We start from the raw sequence: 20,469 nt of genomic DNA, 5'->3' as shown, positions 1-20,469 counted from the left end.
ATTTTCCTGCCTTCCTCCCTTTCTTCCTCTCTTCCTCCCCTTCTCCTAACCCTACATCTTTCCATCCTTATCTCCATTCCACCCAAATATCAAAATATCTCAGCATTCCTGGTCGAAATGGAAACTGAATCTCCTCTAGCACCCTTGCCCAGACCTTGCCCACTCAAAGCCAGCAAAGCACCTATAGGCTCAGGATGAGTCCAGGGCTCCCAGCTTGCCTAGACCACATGGCAGCCCCAGAGGAGGGTCTTCCTCGCCTCTGCACAGTGCACGGAACAGCATCTGACACCCTCTAGTTGCTCAAACAATGACGCTATTGAACCGAATTCAATCTAGACTGGCTGGCTGCGAATTATAGAATTTGAATCTGGTTCTACTGTGCTCAGCTGGCTGATGAGAAAATATTTATTCAAGTGGGAACAAGTCTTTTCTTTTCATGGTGTGATTAAAAGTGTTGGACAGACTGGGGTTCAAGTCCTGACTCTGATTCACAGCAGTGGTAAAACTTAAGTCAAATCATCGAACACTGGTAGGCTCAGTGTCTTTATCTTAAAACAGGGATAATAATACTTCATTGGATCACTGGGAGAATTAGGGAGAAGGTCGTAACCAGGTCTGTTATAGGGTCTGACACCTAATAGGTTTCCAATGCGTGTTTACAATCAGAGCCTCCGCACCTCTACCACCTGGAGGGTAGAGCTGTGAGGTGTAACTTGAGGCTCCGCCTTGTTCTGTTTGCTGAACAAACAAAATTCTACTGGCGTATTGCACCTGCTCTACCTACACAGGTGTGCTGCTATGAGGGATAAAACAAAAAAACTAACACAGGGCTCTAGCCATCAAGGAAGTAATCATTATGTTTGACTCGATCATTTAATTCATCTCATTACTTGGTAACAAACTGGGCCAGCAGCAAACTCCCCTGGATGCAAATGGAAAGAAGGGTTTAAATAATTGACTCCAACAAACTGCCTTCTCTCTGTCTGAAACATTGGATGAGAAACAAGAACAGTAGCTGCCTTGTCTTTCTGGCCCATCGCCAAGCTAGACAGGACAAGAAACTCACCAGCTACTTTCCCATTTTCTTACAGGTTTAAAATCTCCATCAAAGTGATGCATCTTTGGGGGCTTCCCTGGTGGCGCAGTGGTTGAGAGTCCACCTGCCGATGCACGGGACACAAGTTTGTGCCCCGGTCCGGGAAGATCCCACATGCCGCGGAGCGGATGGGCCCGTGAGCCATGGCCGCTGAGCCTGCGCATCTGGAGCCTGTGCTCCACAACGGGAGAGGCTGCAACAGTGAGAGGCCCGTGTACTGCAAAAAAAAAAAAAAAGTGATGCACCTTTGGGTGGATTATGGGATGAACTAGGAATCAAAGTTTTCTACGAGTCCCAGTGTTTTTAAATGCATACTAAAAAGTGAATGAGTGAACATACAGTGTCCATAATTCTGACCTTTCCTACTTAATTATCAAGCCCACAGGTATTTCACTTGTTCGAGCACTTATTTCGCTAACATAAACAAAGCATGTCCTATGCATCAGGCACTGTGCAAGGTACTTTACCAGATTATTGTCGATCCATACTACAGACCTGTAAGGTAGTTATTGTTATTCCCGTTGTGTAGATGAGGAAACTGAGGGTCAAGAGGTTAAACAATTTAATCATATTTATACCATTAGTAAAAAGCAGAGTCCAATTCTAATTCCAAAATAGTCCTCATGCACATAAAAAATGTATTTATTAAGGGGTATAAGGGAATTGCCCTCCAAAACTTCACTTCCTATGGTTTTTCCCACTTCATTTCAATGACGAGTCCGTTTTTTCTGTTGCACAGGCTGAAATTTTTTTTCTCTGATGCTCCACACCCAATCCGTCAAAAACTCATGTTGCCTTTTCCTTCCAAATAAAGCCAGAACTGAGCATTTCTCATGACCCCTCTCTGGACTCTCAGTGAATTGCTGTGGGTCTCCAAACCCCTCTCCGGGGCTTCGCCCTTGCTCCCTAGACTGTATTCTCATCTCTGCAGCCAGGGGGAGCCTTTGCAAGCAGACATTAGGTTGTGTCCACCTCCGATGGCTCCCACCTCAGTCCGAGTCAAGGCCCAAGTCCTAACAAGGCCTACAAGGACCTGCCTGACCTGGCCCTCTGTTTCCACCCCATTCCTACCATCCCACCCCCCCGCCACAGTCTCTGCTCGTCACACCCTCCTGCTCCTGGCATTTGCACAGGCAAAGTTTTATTCACATCTTATGTCACCTTATGACATCTTATATAGTTTACTTTTCTTTTCTCCATGTAGTGTCTTTCGTCTCTCTCTAGAATGAGGTTAGCAATTTTCAACTTCCTGGTTCTCTGATGTATTTCAAGTGCCTGTCACACAGTAGGTGCTCAATAAACGTATGTTAAATAAAGGAATAAAGACTGGACTGGGGTGCTGTTTAGTGGTATCAAGATGATATAATGGCCAAGGAATACAGGACCATCTGATTCTTAGTCCAAATATAGACGTCCTTCCCAGTGAGATCCATAAGGCAGATATATAGCTGATCCTTGAACAACACAGGTTTGAACTGCACAGGTCCACTTATATGCAAATTTTAGCCAATAAATAAGACAGTACAACACAATCTGAGGTTGGTTGAATCCACGGACACGTAATTGCAGATACAGAGGAATCACAGGTACAGAGAGTTGATTATAAGTTATACTTGGATTTTCAACTGCATGGGGGACTGCATCCTTAACCTCGGTGTTGTTCAAGGGTCAACTGTATACACAAGAAACAGTATAAGGCAAAAATTAATGTAATATTTTATTGCCAGCTGGCCTGGGTTCCAACCCCAAAGGAGCACTCTGGGAAGCTGGACCAGAACAGGTGGCCTCAAGTAGGAGCCTAAGAGATCTTCCACCACCTCAACCCAAACCAGATTTCCAATCTTATCACACCTTGACTATCACCTGCAAGTCAAAGCAAGAGAATCTCTTACTACTTCTGCCGTGGGTGTTAAGAGAGGAGAGGGCAAGAGAATCCTATTAAGTAACGGCGAGAGAGAAGAGGGGGTCACACTCATGTCCTGACCTTCAGGGTACAGTCAATCAACAGCCTGGAATCTGACCAATCCAATTTCTGAGAGCTACACCCTGAAAGAGGGGTCTAGCAAAGATTCCTGCCCCTCCTCAGGTCTTAGACATCACACTGTACGTAGACAATTTTTATTGCTTTTTTATACTTTATGGAAACATAAGCATTTTCCTGTTTACTAAAGACTACATAGGCATCACGTGTGATAGCTGTTGAATGTTCCATCCTAAGGGGTCAGGGGCTTCCCATTGGACAGGAGAGGGACCCTCACTGGCTGACAATAGGCACGACCCTGCTTGGTCCTACAGCCCTGGGCAAGGATTGTATCCAAAACGATTCACTTTATATTCTTGCTACTTTTAGTCTGGTATGAAAAGTACAGATCAGTACCATACGATCCAGCAATTCCACTCCTGGATCTATACCCCAAAGAACTGAAAGCAGGGACTCAGACAGGTACCTGCACACTAATGTGCACAGCATCATCATTCACAACAGCCCAGAGGCTGTTCCTGAAGCGATCAAAGAAGGCAGGCAGCCTGTCCTCGCAAGGGAGCCAAGGAGGCGGGGTGGGCCCTAAGACCCAGGAGGAAGAGCAGAATGGAAGTTTCTATGTGTATCTCAGCTCCTAGGTTAAGGCAGTGGGGTGAGGTAGGGCACAGGAGGAAATGGGCTGGGTTGGGGTTACTGGGCTCATCAGGAGGCAGGAGGCTGCCCTGGGCTTTGCTCCCAACAGTTGGTAAGGAGATAAGGAACAGACCCGAACGAACACCGCGAGCTCCAGTGAAAGCCTGATTCTGAAACGTTTATCCCGAAGTTCATTGGGGTGCCTCATACGGGGCTGAAGAATAAAAGAATTTCTGCCAGTGGAAGCCGGTAGCATCCACCCCTCAAAATGAAGGAAGCTGACAGCTAATTTGATCAGTGTAGATAAGACAAGAGAAGAAAATGTTAATTCAGAAGGGAAATCTAATCAAGCCGCCCTGTACCTCCGTGGGCCTCCATCACTCACCCCGCTGCTCTCAAATGGGGTCCTCCGCAGTGTGCTGGGCAGGATACGGAAAACACAGATGCCCTCCTGCAGTGGGAGTTGTGCTGAATATTAATGAATCTTTGTGGTTAACTTAAAACAAGCAGTGAGATACTTCAGTCTAGCAAGCAAACTTCGAATTGTTCAGATTAAAGTTGACATTTACTAGCCACTTCCCACTGTGTGTGTGTGGGGGGGTTGGTCCTGAGCCCCTTAAGAGGGACTTCATGGGGAACGTTTGGGGGGCCCTTCCCTGACCAAGAGTGTGGTGCCCTGGCCACTGCCTCCCTCTCAGTCCAACTCAATCCAACTAACCCAGCTCAACAAACATTTCCTGACTAGCTGGAGGCAGCCCTGCCGAGTGGTAAAAACACAGGCTGCATCCTTGACTAGCTGACTGACCTCGGGGTGATCCTATTACTACCTGGGTTAGCATCTCTGAACCTCAGTTTCAGGTTTTATTTTTCCTAAAACTGGGATTAACAGCAATACCTCCTTTATAGGTTGTAATGAAGAGTGGAGAGTAATCAGCTCAATAAATATAAATGATGATGATATTCTAGGATATATTCTATAATGATATTCTAGCATTATGCTCTTAACCTTCTGAGCCTTTGCACATGGTGTTTTCTCTGCCTCAAACTCCCTTCCCTACCTTCTTGCTAACCTCCCCTTAAGTCTCAGGCCCTGTGTCATGTCCCCTGGGTCACCTTCCCTGATCTCCTCCTTCAGACACTGTTTCCCCGGGACAGTTAGGTCAGGGATTCTTTCCCCTGGGCAACCCCTGTCCCTTGGCTTTCTGCTTTCCTAGCATGTAGCCCACAGAATGGAGGACAGCAATCATTTTAAACATGCACACATATGCATGCACACACATACATACACCCACCACACACACACGCATGCACACACACAACAATTATCTTGGGCTTCAAGAGGCAGGAGACCCTGTCTTTGAGAGTCAGTAGAGTAAATGTTTGAGTCTTTGGAACCAGACTGCCCGAGTTCAAATCCTGCCTCTGCCTCTTCTTAGCTCTGTGACCTTAGGCAAGTTACTGAATCTTTCTGTGCCTCAGTTTCCTCATCTGTAAGAATGGAGACAATGATAGTAACAGTACTGCCTTAGACCAAGGCAACCTGGCTCCTGTGCTGTGGGAACCTGGCTCCTGTGCTGTGGCTCCTGCTCTGGCCTCCTCCAGCCACGTCCTTCCCAGGGGACCAAGGGGACATTCCACTGGCATCCTCAACTATCCCCTCCACACTGTGTTCTGGGTGCACCGGACTCCAGAATTCCCAGCCCAGGCAGCCTCTAACCCATCCGCTTGCCGGGCCTCCAGGACTTTTTACCTAGTCTGTCTTCCTTTGGGCAGACAGCACCACGGACACTCCCAGGCCTGAGGGGTGGCCAAGCGGCCACTGTATGGGAAAGGTTTCTGGACTGAGCTTGAACGTGAGACTAAGGATAGAAAGGGAAGGGGACGAGGAGCTCTCTATGTACGTTGACACTGGTCTGCAGGAAGCTGTGTAGTGTATGACGCCAGCTAGCCCTTCCTGCAGCTGCCAAACCTTCAGAAAAGTTTACCAAACTCATACATGCTTCCTGTGAGTGGAGTGCACGTGTATGTGTGTGTGTGTCATGCAGAAGTGGGGAACAAGCTTGCTTTCACGTTGGGGTCAGCACGGGGTAGGTAAGAACAGCACAAACAAAAAGTTAAGAGACTTAGAGGCTGAGGAAAGTTAGCCTCTTGGGCTTAGCAGAAATTGCACAGGTGCATGTGGATCTCCCTGGGCCAGGTAAGTATCTGAAGGTGGCTGACATTTTTGCACCAGGGTCTCCCGGGGGCAGGGGACCACGACTGACATTTGGGTTACGTGACCTGAGAACAAGTACTTATGCAAAGAGTCAGGGGACCCTCACAGCCGGGATGAGAACAAACCACTGTCTGGAGATAGTACAGACTCGCTGGCTAAAGCAGAGAACACGGACGGGCTGCAGACTGCTCTGGGGCAGGAATCCAGAGACAGGGTGGTCTATAGGGTGGGGAGGAGAAGAGAGGCAGAGGGGGAGCCTCGTCATGACACCGGTTTCCTTGGTTCGTCTCCCCTCACTAGAGCCTCTGCTTCTCGAAACAGATGCTGGGTCACACTTATCTCTCTGTTCTCAGGGCCTATTATGTGCCTGTCAGCAACAAGGCACTAATAAATGTTTGTTGAATAAACAAATTAATAGAAATGTTTTTGCATATAAAACATGATATGTTGCTTAAAAATTCAATTTGTGCTCAGCTTTGCAGACGCACATCAATAGTTGGTTATTTTAATTACGTTCAGCTCTTCCTGTGCAACATTTATGAAGTGGACTGTGGCAGTAATAACTAAACTAATCAGTGTAGAAAGCTAAATAGGATTATCCAAGGTCGATTTTGACCCTCAATTATATGATATGGCGACCAATATTTGGGACAGATTAAGAGGCAGTGTGGTCCAGGGGGATGATCCACTCCCTTGGACAAACCTTCAAGGTTTGAATCCTTGCTCTGTCCCTCACCATCTGTGTGAATTTGGGCAAGAATCAAATTCTTCCTCTGCCATACGAGGGAAATAATATTTACTTCCTAGGACGTGCCATTTATGAGTGATGGCATGAGGATGTAAGTGGAATATTCAGTAGAATTACTTTAATTTCAGGTACTGCTATTCTTGAATGCAAATCTTTAATCATGGTGAACCTGAGGTGGAGACAGGTTAGTTGCTTCAGGCATCAGCTCCCAGCTCAGGATCCAAGTACCATGAATGACAGAACACCTGACTCTGCCTGGCTTTAATCCAAAGCCTGTGACCCAGCATTCATTGAGATTCAATATGAAATCTGATCCTAAGCACTGAAACAATATTTAATATCAGCCCATCGTGCCACTGAGTTCTGCTGTAATCTGGTTTCAGATTTGCTGAAGTTTTCTTTTCGATTTTATTAGCAACTATTTCAAATGAAATTGGCACCGGACAATTGGATTACTGAATTGTTGACTCTTATATCCTACTAGACAGTGAAAAGCAAATGTAATTTTCACCAGTTACATGTCAAGCCTTGGCCTAGAGAGACATAGTGGGAAAGGATCTGAATGGATGAGAAACCCAGATGTGGGCTCTTTCTCTGAGCATTGCTTATGTTCGTAAAACAGGACTCGAAAGGGTTAAGGAATCAGCTCCTTATTGCTTCCGCAATACATATTCATATTCACCAAACTTCGTTCCTTTAAGACAACATTTTAGCACGCCTTATCCTCCAAGTAATTCTTCAAGGAAAAGTAGATCAGATGAAGGGCATGGACGTTAGGGCCAGAGAGAACCAGATTTAATTCTTATTCCAGCATGATGGTGTTTCGTCTGAAGACAGAAATTACAAGACCTCCTGGCAAACTTGTTAAAAAATTAAAAGAAATGGTCATATACAGGAATGGGCCAATCATTCCCGATTCTCCCCTCTTTTTACAGATGGCAGCTCATCTATTCATTCATCTATCCGGCAGGTAATATTTTTGTCAGATCCTAAGGGGGCAGAATGTATTATTATTGTCAATTATTTGCTTTTTTGCCTTTGTCTGGGTCTTTGAATGTGAAAACACATGGGACAGACCTGAATTCAATCTGCAGCATTGAATAAAACAATGTAACTCACTGAGGTTTGGCCGGTGTTTGTTAACACATTAAATGCTGACTAATACACTATGTGCTTAGGGTAAAAGACTGAACAAGACAGACCCTGTTTCCAACTCATGGAGGTTATAATCTAAGGAGGAAGCTTTTAAACAGTAGTTATATGTGGACCTAGAGTCTGTCATACAGAGTGTCAGAAAGAGAAAAACAAATACCGTAGGCTAATGCATATACATGGAATCTAAAAAAAAAAAAAAATGGTACTGATGAACCTACTTGCAGGGCGGGAATAAAGAGGCAGACATAGAGAACGGACTTGAGGACATGGGGTGGGAGGGCGAAGCTGGGGTGAAGTGAGAGTAGCATCAACATATATACACTACCGAATGTAAACCAGTTGGCTGGTGGGAAGCGGCAGCATAGCACAGGGAGATCGGCTTGGTGCTTTGCGATGACCCAGAGGGGTGGGAGGGAGTCTCAAGAGGGAGGGGATATGGGGACATGTGTATGCATATGGCTGATCTGCTTGGTTGTGCAACAGAAACTAACACAGTATTGTGAAGCAATTATACTCCAATAAAGATCTATTAAAAAAAAAGTAGTTATAATAAATTGTGCATAGTGATCCATGGTGGACGAGGGAGGGGCTATGGGAACGCGCAGCCGGAGACCACATCCTATTTATGGGGTCAGTGGCCACAGATCAGCCTACAGGCCTGGGCAGTTTCTTGGCTTTTTTTTTTTTTTTTTGCGGTACGCGGGCCTCTCACTGTTGTGGCCTCTCCCGTTGCGGAGCACAGGCTCCGGACGCGCAGGCTCAGCGGCCATGGATCACGGGCCCAGCCGCTCCGCGGCATGTGGGATCTTCCCGGACCGGGGCACGAACCCGTGTCCCCTGCATTGGCAGGCGGACTCTCAACCACTGCGCCACCAGGGAAGCCCTCTTGGCTTTTTTAAGAGCTGGGATGTGGATCTCATGGAAGGTAAAAGAATGGCATCTCAAAGATGCACATGTCCTAGTCCCCCAGAATCTGTGGATACAGGTGTGATACAGCAAGAGGCTGTTAAGACGCATTAAGATCGCTAATCAGCTCACCTTAAAATAAGGACATTATCCTGGATTGGGCGGGTGGGCCCAATGCAATCACAAGGGTCCTTTAAAGTGGAAAAGCAAGGCTCAAGGGTGATCCTCAGGGTCAGGAAGGGACTGGGAGCTGCTACTTGCTGGATCTGAAGATGAGGGAAGCAGTTCCAAGCCAAGGAATGCAGAAGCCTCTAGAAGCTGGAAAGGCAAGCAAACGGCGGATTCTCCCTCAGAACTTCTAGAAGGAACGCAGCCTTGCCAACACCTTGATTTTAGGCCAGTGAGACCTATTTCAGACTTCCAACCCTCCAGAATCGTAAGATAATAAATTTGTGTTGCTTTAAGCCAATACGTTTGTGGTCATTTGTTCAAGCAACCACAGGAAACCAATACAGATCCAACTCTGTCTCCAGAGCCTTTGGTTCCTGGGGTGTTAACTTCCTGTCTCCTATCCCGTGTGCTCTGAGCCCCTCTAATCATTTTAACTCGCTTCAACACCAACCCCAGAGGCATCGGGGGAGCCACAGGGGGTCGAACCCATCAGCCCAGTGTCCGGTTTCTGGTAGCGTGGCCAGGGTAGAGGGCCACTGGGCATGGGAGGTGCAAGGGGCACTTGAGGGTCACCCAGTCCATCCCCTCATTTGACAGCTGGGTGACTAAGGTTCAAAGATGGGGAGAAACTTGCTTAAAGTTCAGAGCCAGAGGGAAGCTGGACGTCCAGGATGAGATGCTTCCCTCATAAACACAAGGCAAACCACATTCCTTCCCCAGGAGCTCACCAGTCATGGTGCCACGTGACAGTCACTATGACATGGCGGTCATCATGAAGAAGATGGAAGGTCTGGGGGAGGGGGAGAGTAGGGGGAGGTTTCAGACACTGCCTTCATCTGTCTGAAGGGCTGCATGAGGAGGATAAATTCCTTCGGAGCCTGGGAAAGATGGGGTGTGTGAAGGAGTTGCAGCAGGGATGTGATGCACTGGATTCCACCGTCTTGCACTGGCCCCGGCGGCAGCATCCTTGCACCGGCTGGTACCAAGGTCCCTTCCAACCCTGAGCTCCCTGTCCGGGTGAACAGCGGTGCAGGACGGCTGTGCTCCCCGACAGCACCTGTAAAGCTCAGGGTGGGCTCTTCCCTACCTCTCCCCACCCTCCCTTTTGCCAAAACCAGCAGGAGCAGCTTTCGACTCTGTGCTTTGTCATCCCACTCTCTGTGCCTCTTCCCGCTCCGTTCCAGGCCGCTGGGAGATATATTTGTCTGACTTCAAAATGCCCCTAACAGCCAGCGGCTGTCGGGTGAAGGCACCACGCCAGGGCTGAGCTCATTTGCGAGCAGCCCTCTCTGAGGTTCAGACCTGGCTCGCCCAGCGCCGGCCAGAGCCTCCTGCGGCTGCCCGGCTGCCTGCTGCACCCGCCTCGCCCCTGCTGCCTGCCAGCCCCACCTTTCTCTTCTGTAGAAGAAAGACTCCCAGTGGCCCCATTACTGTGAGGCCGGGACAAACTCAGGTATCATCGTACCTGGGCTCCAAAGGATCATCTCCGAGCCCCGGAAAAGCCTCAAAGCCGCTTCTGAGACCTCTGTGATGTTTCTGCCAGGGGGCAGGCAGTGTTAGGGCCCGGAGAGTTTCATCCCGAGGTTCAATGAGGGTACCCACCACCCTTCCCGGGCACCACCCCCAGCCTAATCTCCCTTTCCCCCAAATACCAGTAACACATTTAAGGTGTTTTCACTCACCTCTGGAAAACAACATTATGGCCTTATTATCCTACTTTTCTGTAAGAGAACTGTGTCTGGGCAGGGCGCGAAGGTGGGGTGCTGACGGGGAGGGAGGGGGTGATGACGGCACATTCACTGCTCCCCGGGGGGCCTCAGCAGATTTCCATAAAGCAGCCCCTCCGTTCTCACCCTCCCATTGAGGATCCAACTTGGAAAGAAGGTCACTGACCCTGGTTTAGATTTCACTGTGTCTGTTTGCTGTCTTACATTCGGGGCCTTTCCTGATGTGTAATTTTCCTTCTTCTCTTTCTATGTCACCTGCATGAGAGAAAGGAAGACAGAGGCAGAAGGAGGTCACAGCAAGACCCTCGTTCCTTCTTATTCCTAAACAAAGTCTCCGGTGGGAAGGGAGAGCTTTTCAGATTTATCAGTTGCAGCTGAAAAAAAAAGTCCTGATGGGTAGGGAGGGATGTGAATATGGTTCAGGAGCAAAAAAGAAAAAAAGGATTTTATTTTTCAGATATTTTGAGTAAAAAAAAAAAAAAAAATCAAACCAGGATTCTTGAAGGTTCATGTAAGACAGGAGGAGGGGGCTGAGGAAGTCACCTGAGACCTCGATATTTTACATTTTATTTAGACTTGACATTTTATTGTAGGACATTGTTCTTCTCAAGAACACTTATAATGTAAATAGCCATCTTTTCTACATCATTAAGGTCACACTGGGATGTGAGGGTTTCCATCCTCACCTAAGGCCTCAGTTTATACTGTTTCTTTAGTCTTACAGGGAAGACGGAGGTACAGAGGCTCCGCTGAGTGCCTTTGTACTGGGAATACTGGGTCACATGTCCTCAAGAACTCTCCACTTTCTAAATGAGGAAAGTGAGGCTCAGAGAGTTTAAATACCTTGCCTGGGTCTGCACGGTGAATGAGTGAATGAAGGAATGAATGAACGAAGTGTATCCAGGAGCAGTCTGAGTGTGCCAGGCGGTGCTTCCCCACCACTCACAGCTGCCCCGACACTGACGAGGCCCTCGCACCTCGAAGCCTCCCCTGCAGCTCCAGATTCACTTCTCTGACCGCCTTGTTCAGGACACTAACCCCAAGCAAAAGAGTTTACAAGTAAATTCTTGATTCTCTCGCCCCATCCATCCTCCAAGTCCAAAACTGGATCCCCCCACAGTGCTACGGTTATGTACTGCTGCGTAACAAACCACCCCGAAACCTGGTGCCTTAAAACAAGTATCATTTTGTTCTATCTTATCAACGTGCGGCTCGGGAATTTGGGCAGGACTCAGCTGAGGGATTCTTCTCTTCCACTGTGGCTTTGACAGAGGTCACTGGGGGATTTTCAGTTGGCAGATGGGCGGTTCTGGAGGGTCCACTCACACGTCCAGTGCTCGATGGGCATAGTGGGAAGGCTGGATTTAACTGGACTTTCAACTGAAGTCTCCATATATGGCCTATGGAGCCAGCCGGGTGGTCTTAGGTAGTCAAACTTCTTACATGGCTGAAACTGTGTACTTCCTACATGCAAAACACGGAGTCTAATTACCTCTCCTTGAACATAGGCTGGTCTTAGTGCCTTGCTTCTAGTGAACAGAAGTGATGCTGTGTGACATTCAGGGGTAGGTTAGAAAAGGTGATAAAGTTTCCACCTTGCTCACTGTCTTAGGAAGGGCCTTGCAGTACTGGGCAGATACATACAGGCTAGGCAACCTGGAAGCTGCCATGCTGGAGGGAACAGGTGGAGAGACTACACAGAGTTAGAGATGCCCAAAGGGCCCAGGCTGCTCTTGTCCCCAGCTGTTCAAGTTTTCCCACCTCAGGCACCAGCACTATGAGTGAGAGATCCTTCAGATCACTCCAGCCCCCAGCCTTCAAGCCGCCAGCATGGCTGAGTGGAGACAAGCATTCTTCACTGTGTCCTGTATGAATTTCTGACCTTCAGAATCCGTGAGCATAGTATGTGGTTGCTTGACACCATGAAAATTTTGTGTAACTTGTTTTACAGCCAAAATAAGTGGGACAGTGACAACCTAGGGACCCGAGAGTGTGCATATGCTCCAGTTAAGAAGAGGGACACTTCCTGGTCTTTTATGACCCGATCTTGGACATCATAGTCACTTCTGCCGTACTCTATTGGTCAATGCAGTCACCAGATTCGAGGGAAGAGGAGCCAGGGCCTACCTCTTGATGGCACGGAGGTAACAATTTGCTGCAAGATTTTTAATATCTCCACAGCCAGTGTTCACCATCTCAATAAACGACAGCCGCTTCTACCCAGCAGTTTAAGCCAAAAACTTGGCCATCATTCTGCATCTCTCCTTCTCCCTTACCTCACACCCAATTCACCAGCAATGGGCAAATCTGGCTGAGTTTCCCTCCACAATATTTGTGAATCCATCCATGTCTCTCCCTGTCTCCTGCTGCCCTAGTCAAAGCCACCATCATCTCTTGCATGGGGTATGTCCAGTGCTTCCCAACAGACCCTCTGCTCAAAGTTCCTCTGTTATACTATCCATGCATCACCAGAGGGATCTTTTAAAAATATACAAATTGGGGCTTCCCTGGTGGCGCAGTGGTTGAGAGTCTTCCTGCCAGTGCGGGGGACACGGGTTCGTGCCCCAGTCCGGGAGGATCTCACATGCTGCGGAGCGGCTGGACGCTGAGCCTACGCGTCCGGAGCCTGTGCTCCGCAACGGGAGAGGCCATGGCAGTGAGAGGCCTGCATACCGCAAAAATATATATATATAAATAAAAATATACAAATTGGATCCTGTCGTTGCCCTACTGAAAGCCCGTCAATATTTTCCACTGTAGTCAATGAGAACTTAATGATCCGCTCCTTGTTACATTTCCAATCCCACGTCAGGTCACCCTCCTCCTTCCATCTCCTTGGCTCATGCCAAGCTCTTTGCCACCCTAGGGCCATTCTATATGTTGTTCTCTTTGACAGGAATCCTTTTTTTTTCTAGGTTCTTTGTGTGTCTGGCTCCTTCTTTAGGTCATCGCTTAAATGTCACCATCTCAGTAAGACCTGCCCTGACCACACTAGCTAAGAATGTCAATCTCCCTTTCCCACAATCCTCTTGCTCAGCGTCTCGCTCTTGCTGTTGTTTACGTACGGGAGTTGAAATTTACACACTACAACTCAGAAATGCAAAACAATAGCTTAATTTTTTCTCTGTAGGAGATCTCAGTCTTCCCTAGAGTCCTCCTTATTCGGCTGTTGGAACCAGTAACGGTCGTAGGTGATGGGGAGAATATAAACTCACCCTCCTCCATTCTAAAACAGCTTATTTCAGGTAAGTTCAGCCTCTTTTGGGAAAATGCTCCATCCATTCTAAGTCCAAACTCTCTCTCAGAACGATCCCCTTCCCCTTTCCATTGTTCTCCTCTCTCCATCCATTTTCCCAGATACTGTCTAGGTACTCAGGGATGCTTTTGCCAGAACTGGGAGAAGGTGGTCTCTGTGTGCTTCATCTCCTGATGTTTCCACTGTAGTGTGGCCAGTTTGGTCTAATACTGGGTCACCAGTGTGCGTCCTAGTGTCCTCTGAGGTATGCCTAATCCTGTCTGGTTCTTTTGGATGTCAGGTGGGACAAGCTGCTAAAATCCCTGCCATTTCACTCTAGCTACGGTGATGCAGCTCTCTGTGGACTCTTTCTCCAGCTTCAAACCTCTGTGGGTCCACTGTCCACTCAGGACCTCAGGGACCAGCCCCTCCCCCAGTGTACTTGGGGACTTCTGGACTGCCTAAGGATGGGGGCTGGCAGCACCACCTTGGGGCCATCCATCAATGAGCCTCCCCCTGCTCCTGCTGCTCTACTGGCTCCACTTCACCATGAACATGCGAGAGAAGGTGGAGAAGAGGGGCACTAGCTGGACATCGTCACACCCGCTGTCACTCACATGGGGTTCTATTGCATTGCGCCATCTTGCTGCTGACTCAAGGCTCTGTGTGGGGAAGGTGCTTCTCAGAGACGAAGGCAGCATCTCCAGCCTGGATGGGAACCCTCCAGGTCTCTTTGCTTCCTCCTGCTATGAAGAGTAGTCCACTTCCTCCCCTTCTCAGGTGGGAACTTGCCTTGCCCGACATCTCCAGTCTCTTTATGTTTGGGGTGACTATTTTGGAAATCAAAAGCTCCATATGGAGTCCTTCTCAGCGTTCCTGCTTTCAGTCTCCTAACCCTCCCGAAAGCAGTGGATTCCTCTGGCTTAGTGTAAAGATGGTGTAAAAGGAAGCATTAAAAAAACGTACATGTGAAGGAGCATGTGTGAGAGTTTGTGAGTCTGCATGTGACTGGTGCCTGTGCGTGTGTCATCTGTGTGCATGTGTGTGTGTGTGTCATGTGTGTGCCCATGTGTGAACGTATAAACATGCACTTATGTGTATTGACTTATGGAGATACATAAAATTGTCCCTATTGTATCTACTTCAAGATACTTAACATGACTTGTTTGTTTATTGTCAGCTTTTCTCACTAGAATATAAGCTCCATAAAAGAAGAGACTTGCCTGTCTTGTTCATCACTGTATTCCCTGTGACCTAGCACAGTCCCTGACCCATAGCTGTTGCTCAGAAGCATTTGTTGAATGAATGAATGAATGAATGAATGAATTGGATCCATATGGCTTGAGATCCATTTAACTTATGATTTTACCCTTGTCACTAAGGTCTCTTAATTTCTGTAATGCTCAAGAATTGAGTAAGTTTATGAATGAAGAAAAGTACCAATATGTATTGATTATGTCCTGTACTGTGCTAAACATTAAGATGAAAATCTCCTTTAATCCTTGCAATTATCCTGTGAGACACGAAGCATTATCATTTCCATTGCACGTAGGGTAGATTGGGGCTCAGAGAAATGAAGTGACTTTTCCAAGGTTGAAAAGCCAAAAAGTGGCAAAGCTGCACTGGAATTCATATTCGTCCGACACTAGATCCGCTACATTACTTTGGGAAAAGAAGGCGGGGACAACGAGGCTGCCTGCTCACAGCGCTGTGAGGATCAAATGGGTAACGTGGGACTAGAACAACTCCTGGCACAGAATACACAGCTGACCCTTGAACAGTGGGGCATTAGTGGCTGACCCTCTGTACAGTCTAAATTTTGCATGTAATTTACAGCTGGCCTGCTGTATCCAGCAGTTCCATATCTGCGGATTCAACCAACCGCGGACCCTCTAGTATTAGAGGATTTACCACTGAAAACAATCCTCATATAAGTAGACCCACACAGTTCAAACCCGTGTTGTTCAAGGGGCAGCTGTACTACTCATATTAGCGGTCCTATTGTTTTATCTGTCCTCTTCATAGTTTCCATTTTCCTTTCGAGAGAAGAGGAATAAATAAAATCCATATCTCGAGGCTAAAGGGCACTGGCAAACCACCCTTTTACCCTCTCCCCTTCCTTCTTTTCTCCTACTTTCTTCTTGACAGAAACAGGCAGAACCAGGTGAGAGCTTCACCTGCAGGTGTCACAGCTGAAATTGGAGGGGGTTATCTGACACTTTCAAAGGCTTATTTCAGGGGTGGAGAATGAGAAAAGCCGCACAGAAATTAAGGTCATAGTTGTGAAGATGATATTGCATGTCTTACTGGAAAGGAAGGATGGGACAGAGCCTCCGTAGCTGGGAGGGCTCCAAGTAGGATAGATGCAGGGCGGGTAGGGGAGGGCACTTAGGCTGTGCCTGTAAAGAGGTAGCAGAATCCAACATACATGGTGCCCAGAATGACTTTGGGGAGGGGTCTCCTACTCTCTAGAGGACCAGGGCACTAGATTCGGGCTGCTTTCTGTAGGAGTGAGGACTAACGCCATCGAGACCAGAGCCAGTGTCCAGAGCAGAGCTGGAAGTGAGAGTCAAGGAGACTGCAACCGAAAGCAATATCCAGAAAGAGGAAAGTCAGACCTTCGGTAGCAAGAAGGAAGTAGAGATGCAGTCAAGAGGGCTTCAAAGAGGAAGGTTAATGATGGGACCTGGCCAGCATCCCCACCCCTCACAGAGCCCCTGGGGCATTCTGTGAGCTGTATCTGTGGACCCTCTTCTAGGGGAAGGGGGGTGGCCTGATCTTCTCTCATCCTTTTCCATATTCTTAAACCAAATAAAGGTTTTACAATGACTTGTGTAAACTACAAGTACTATAAAACCACACGAGATTGTTCATATTATAATCTTCATTGTCTCTCCAGAGTGGAAGAGGGAGAGAGGTAGGAACTCAGGAACAGGAGCTGGTCTTGAGTTGTTAAAGACCATCTTTCCAGTCCCTTCAAAGAAAAGAATCCTATCTTTAGATTTGAGAAAAACTGACCTTTGGGAAGCAAGAACCATGAAAGTAGGCAGCTTGGGGTCCCACTATGGGGGGAGTCTCACATTATAGAAACCGGAGAGTCACGGAATATCGGAGCTCAGAGGGACCTGAAAGATGGTCTGTGCCTGAAGTTTTCAAACCTTCTCCTGCAGAGCGCAGGATGCTGCAGAGCTGCCGGGAGGGGTGGCCGTGGAGTGTCTCTCAGCCCTTGTTCCTATTTCAACCTAAACACTGTTACTTTTATGCTCTTTGTGTTGGATTTCTGCATAAGGTTCTGCTGTTGCTGCAGGAAATGTGCAAAGCTCTGCTCTATTCTGATTCACCCAGTGCATCAGAGGAAGAAAGGAAGTCCTCGTGTGAGCAGAACACTCCCAGAGCACACAGCTAGTTTGGGGCAGACAAGGGACTTCAGCCTGGCACCCTTCCCTAGCGTCCAGAAGGGAACAAATGGGATGAGTTCCTTCCAGGAAGAATTTGTTTCCCCCCAAGGTATTTCCCGAGTTCCAGCAAGTGGCCTGGTAGGACCCAGCAGGCTGTCTCTCCACTGGATGCCATAACTGATAAACAGCCCTAGGACAGGACCAGGCTGCCTCAGGTGTTTATCATCTCAGCCAAGGAAGGCTTGACTAGGAGACAAAACACCTCTTCATACATTTGCATCAAAATGCTCTGCAACCTTTGACTCCAGCACTGCCTTTGTTAGCCCAAGAGCTCTATTATCAACTCTATAAATCTGGCAGTGGCATTTGCATATGCCTCCGTAGGCTCTATAACATTCCTAGGCTGTCACGACATTCAGAGAGGTGAGGCAGGAACAACATGCCACTGGGGTGAGAGGTGAGCCTCTTCACACCTATGCTGATGAACCAGTGGGTGCAGCTTGGGTGAGGGAGGCGCACCGTTTACCGATCACAGGCAAGAAGTCAGGCACTGCCCTAGGCACCCTGCGTGAACATCATTCGATCCTCATGACAGCCTGAGAAGTGAGTATCTATTGCTTAGAATGGGCTAGGCTCAGATCAAAACTACAATGAGGTATGACCTCACACTGGTCAGAATGGCGATCATCAAACAGTCTACAAGTAATAAATGCTGGCGATGGTGTGGAGAAAAGGGAGCCCTCCTGCGCTGTGGTGGGAATGTAAATGTGTGCAGCTGCTGTAGAGCACAGTATGGAGGTTCCTCAAAAACTAAAAATAGGGGCCTCCCTGGCGGCGCAGTGGCTGAGAGTCCGCCTGCCGATGCAGGGGACACGCGTTCGTGCCCCGGTCCGGGAAGATCCCACGTGCCGCGGAGCGGCTGCATCCATGAGCCACGGCCGCTGAGCCTGCGCGTCCGGAGCCTGTGCTCCGCGACGGGAGAGGCCACAACAGTGAGAGGCCCGCGTACCGCAAAAAACAAACAAACAAACAAAAACTAAAAATAGAGCTCCCATATGATCCAGCAACCCCACCTGGGCATACTCTGGAGAAAACTCTAGTTCAAAAAGATACATGCACCCCTGTGTTCATAACAGCACTATTGACAATAGCCAAGACATGGAAGCAACTTAAATGTCCATCGACAGATGAATGGATAAAGAAGGTGTGGTACATTTATACAATGGAATATTACTCAGCCACAAAAAGGAATGAAATAATGCCATTTGCAGCAACATGGATGGAGCTAGAGATTACCATATTAAGTGAAGTAAGTCAGACAAATATCATATGATATCACTTATATGTGGAATCTAAAAAAAGTGATACAAATGAACTTATTTACAAACCAGAAATAGGCTCACAGACTTAGAAAATAAATTATAGTTACCAAAGGGAAAAGGGGCGGGGGAGGGATAAATTAGGAGTTTGAGATTAACAGATACACACTACTATATACAAAATAGATAAATAACAAGAACTTACTGTATAGCACAGGGAACTATATTCAATATCTTGTAATAACCTATAATGGGAAAGAATCTGAAAAAGAATATATAACAATATATAAATATCATTTTATATATATATACATACACATATATAACTGTATCACTTTGTGTACACCTGAAACTAACACATTGTATTATAAATCAACTATACTTCAATAAAAAATTTTTAATTAAAAAAAATTTTTTAATTTAAAAAAAAAAGAACGGGTTAGGCTCTGTGATAGTAATGCATAAACCTTGGAATCTCAGTGGCTGCACATAATGAAAGTTTACAAGTCACGCAAATCCAGACTGGGTTGTGAAATGGATGCATTACAGGGTCTTCTTTCTCTTGGCCAGGTCTCTCCTGCTATATCTAAAATCAAGTTCATCCCGCTACCTCTAGGATTGATCCTTTTCTACTAATTTATGGTCTAGACCACACAAGACATTCACAGCTTTCCTATTAATGAAACCTAAACCTTATTTCTTGGGAAATAATACAATGGCCTCATGATGCCAGGGGAAAGGCAGCCCCTTCCTGCCCAGACTTAGATTAAAAAGCACTCATTGTGCATGAAATTAAAGAGTATCACCCTGGAATTCCTTCTTTTTATTACCTAGGAAATGAAATTTAGAAGTCTCATTTCACCCCAACACAAATATAGCTGTTTCATGAAAAATGACAATACTGATTTCATTCATGACATAATTAACGGGGTGAGAAACAAACACTTAAAACCCAAATATGGGGTTTAGTAGGCTTGGTAAAACTTTTATGATTAGCTATAAACACTCAGATTTAATGAAGCAATACATCTGCTCATACAAAGTATAAATGATTATTAGAGTTGCAGACAAAACATTCCTACTCACAGAAGACCTAATGGAATGAAAACAGTAATTACAATGCCAAAAATATTGTTAAGTGTTAAAATTGACACCGGGAAAATGAAACACTTTGCTTAATTTCTGATAACGTTACATGTTGAGACATGACATGTCTGGCATTTCAATTGACACAAAACCTTGTTTTTTAGTGCAAACACATTTCAGACTTTCACACCCTGCTTTGCAATGATTTCCCAAAGTTTGGCCTCGCTCCCTCAGATTGCAGGGTGCCATGGGTCCAAGTTATATTTCCTTTCTTCTTGTACATTACCTAAACTCAAGAGTTTTGTTTTGTTGCTGTTTTCCCTTTTAAATGCAAGTCAAATTCTGTGATCTGGAATACCACTGCTTGCAAATGTCAGCTCCCCTCCCAAGAGAAGCAGCACGTGTGTGGACAAAATGTATAACTCAGGTCCCACAGAGATCCAGGAACCATATTCTACCTCTGCTCATACGACATCTGACACTATAGATAAGCAAGATGTAAAGTGGGGACCATTTTGCATTTTGTCTGATGTCTCTGGACGAGCAAAATATTGCCTAGAAACGGTTTACAATTTCTATTTAAATATATTCCCTGTAATATATGCAGGTTTCTACAAACAAAAGGAACCCCACACATTTCAGCAGGCCGACAGTCTGAAAGCGCCCTCTCCTCAGAGCGCTGAAATCAGCACCATTTGAACAAAGCAGCCTGTCCTTTTAAGAAAAATCCCTCTATAGAAATGCTATAATTTCCCTGTTACAAAGGAGCCTTTTTCAGAGCACGTAAAGTGCCAGTTTG

The 20,469-nt window shown here is 46.8% G+C and overlaps 1 long non-coding RNA gene across 1 annotated transcript in view; it reads right to left on the bottom strand.

Moving 5' to 3' along the window:
* Positions 1 to 9,705: 9,705 nt before the first annotated feature.
* Positions 9,706 to 20,469, bottom strand: part of LOC115863263 (uncharacterized) — a 444,238-nt gene continuing 433,474 nt past the window's right edge. Inside the window, exons 10-12 of the long non-coding RNA XR_009559441.1 lie at positions 18,790 to 18,846; positions 10,371 to 10,887; positions 9,706 to 9,783 (exon numbers count right to left, since the gene is read on the bottom strand). This is a non-coding gene — a long non-coding RNA (uncharacterized lncRNA). The remainder of the gene's footprint in view (positions 9,784 to 10,370; positions 10,888 to 18,789; positions 18,847 to 20,469) is intronic.

Source organism: Globicephala melas, chromosome 17 (assembly GCF_963455315.2).
Source record: "Globicephala melas chromosome 17, mGloMel1.2, whole genome shotgun sequence".
In the NCBI taxonomy this organism is placed as follows: Eukaryota; Metazoa; Chordata; class Mammalia; order Artiodactyla; family Delphinidae; genus Globicephala; species Globicephala melas.
The sequence above is the reverse complement of the archived record's forward strand: the minus strand, read 5'-3'. Positions and strand labels throughout refer to the sequence as shown.